The sequence below is a fragment of the Alligator sinensis genome, unplaced genomic scaffold, assembly GCF_000455745.1.
Source record: "Alligator sinensis unplaced genomic scaffold, ASM45574v1 scaffold463_1, whole genome shotgun sequence".
In the NCBI taxonomy this organism is placed as follows: domain Eukaryota; kingdom Metazoa; phylum Chordata; order Crocodylia; family Alligatoridae; genus Alligator; species Alligator sinensis.
The window spans coordinates 802,541-805,087 of NW_005842584.1; the positions used below are offsets into that span (position 1 = coordinate 802,541).

Sequence of the window (2,547 nt, forward strand, 5' to 3'; positions counted from 1 at the left end):
GCGTAATTATTGGCAGCCCAAGTATTACGTCTTACAACATATGTCTAGCAGTTACATGTTCTATGATGGTTTACATACATGTCTCATTTACATCTTAAATCTCCTCCCTGGGGCCGTCCTTAAGTCCATTTCGGTCATTCTTCGGTCAGGGTTTGAGTTCTTTACATCCGCATCTTTCCCTGTGCCTCTTCTCTTATCTCTCGTAAGGAGTTATTTATTGCATCTGTTCTTGGCTATGTCTGTAGAAGTCTAGTGCTACTCGTAAATCTATCATTGGCCTACATACCTTAGCAGAAGCAATTGTGTAGTGAAGCCAAACAGTTCTCAGCTGTGAAGCCTTTGTGTAGTGAGATGAGACATTTTTATCACGCAGCTGCTATACAAACGTTATTGCAAAATCATAATGACTAGATTATAATATATTTTTACCACAGGTTGGCTCCCCTCCCTGCCCTTTCACGCTGTGTGACTTCACTGGTTGCTTCAGATGCTCCAGCCCTTGGGGACCCATGGGTGGGAGGTGCTGGGCTGAACTGTATGATAGCACAGGACAATAAAGATGGTTTGGAAGAAGTCAGTGCAGCCTGCTGATGGCCTCAAATACAGTCCTCTGGTCGTGCCTGTCTTCAGGGCCACGTCCTCCTGCCTCTGCAGCCCAGATGTACCTGCCCAGCCAGGTGTCAGCGAACACTGGCTTGTGTGTGGGCTGTACTGGACAGGCAAAGGCCACTTTGAGCTGGCTGATACAATACACCGAGAGCTCGACTGACAAAGCAGGATCAGGTGGCGCCGACCTCCCTTTGGCAGCTGAAGATGTGGACTCCAGCTGAGCTGGAGCAGAGGGAGCAGGAGATGCTGTCCTGTACCTTTGCTCCCCGTCTCCCTTTCCCATTGCATCGCGTCATCTTTAACTCTGAGTCCCACGGGGCTGGTACCCTGCACTGAGCCCCGCTGCCTTCCAGCGGGGGGGCTGGCTCTGGGCACAGGTAGGGATCTGCTGCTGTTTCAGGGCTGGTCCTTACTGGAAGAGCAAGGGATGGTGCAGGCTGGGCCGAGATGCTTTCCTAGAGTCGCTGGCGGCGGTGGCTGTAGGACTGGAGCCAGGGGAGGCACTGCAGAGCTGGGCTGAGGTTCACCCCCAAGCCGACGGGAGGCCCGTAGCTGAGGGCAGCGAGGCAGAAGCGCAGGGCACAGGCAGACGGCCGCAAGGTGCTCAGGAGCGCACTAGCAGTCAGGACAGCGGCTTTAAAACGTGGGTCCAAACTCTTCTCACGTCCTCCTCCCAAGGCTCCTTTCATCTTCCTGGCAGCACACGGGAGCCTGAACGTGAGGGTAAATTACTAGCACGATCTTATTCCTCCAGAAAGAAAGAGGCCGCCGGGCGCCCTGCCTCGAACGGCCCAAACAGGGCGAGGCCGCCCGCAGAAGTCCAAACTCCCGCCCCATGCGGCCGCCCTGCCTCCAGGCCTCTCCGCTGCCGCCCAGGGGAAACGCGCATCTTGCATTAGACGCATTACATATATTGCGCGAATTGCCGGCGAACGGCGCAACGAATGCAGAGCAGCCACACGTGGCGAGTAAGGCCCCCGCCGTCACGGCCGCTCTGCTATGAAGTTAGTGCTTGGAAACGTGTAAGGGCACCAGAGCTGGCTTCTATCCCGACAGGCCCTCCCAAGCAGGCAGAGCAATGAGGGGGCGCCCCCCCATAGTTGAGAGGCAGCTAGCAGGCTCCTGCCCCTATCCAAGATGGGAGGGAAAGCAGGCTGCCCTTCTCCAACATGGCGCCCTCCCCAGTGCGCCGCTCCTCGCCCAACCGGAAGGGAGGGCAAAGGGCGTGGGGGGCCACCCCGTAGGAAAAGCGCCCCTCTCTAAGATGGCACCCGCCGGAAGCCGAAGCCAAGGCGTCACATGCTTAAGATGGCGCCCGCCGGGAGAGCTGAGGCCGCGCTGCCCTGCTTCAAGATGGCGCCCTGCTCCAGGCTGAAGATGGCAGGCGGGGCGGTGGCTTCGCGCCCGGCTTCCGCCCCACACCGTCATGGAGGCGGTGTGCGCTTGCGAAGCGGGGCGGGGGGAGCAGCGCGGGGCGAGTGCGCATGTGCACATCTCCATGGAGAGAAAAGGGGGCAAGAGCGCAAGAGGGAGAAAGGGGGACACACAGGTAACGGGGGGAGGGGTCTCCATGGCGACGGGGGTCGTCTCCATGGCGACGGGGGTGCCCCCCCCCACCCCGCCGGGCCTCGGGCCTGGCCCAGCCCAGCGCCGCCCCCAGGGGCCAGGGAGCTCCCCCAGGCTCGGGCTGCTCTGCCTTTGCGGGGCGAGGACCCCCGAGGAGGGTTGGGGGGTCCCTCCCTCTCAGAGGGGTCCCCCTTGCCTCCCTGGTGGGCCGGGGCCATGGGGCTGGATGCCCGTGGGATTTGCAGGGGGGCCTCGGCCCCAACCAGCCCCGGCGCTGGCGTGAGCGCGGGAGGGGGCCCTGCCCCGCCAGGGTGGCGTGCAGCCCACTGACCGTGGCGGCAGGCTCCCGGGCCTCCGGCGGGGACGCTGCCC

General features: G+C 61.1%; 1 protein-coding gene across 7 annotated transcripts in view; it reads left to right on the top strand.

Annotated features, from left to right (window-relative positions):
- Positions 1 to 2,013: 2,013 nt before the first annotated feature.
- USF1 (upstream transcription factor 1) overlaps positions 2,014 to 2,547 on the top strand; it is a 15,244-nt gene continuing 14,710 nt past the window's right edge. For all 7 annotated transcript variants that reach the window (XM_025214459.1, XM_025214464.1, XM_006032721.3 and 4 more), the window contains exon 1: positions 2,014 to 2,158. The gene's annotated coding sequence lies outside the window, so the exon portion shown is untranslated. The remainder of the gene's footprint in view (positions 2,159 to 2,547) is intronic.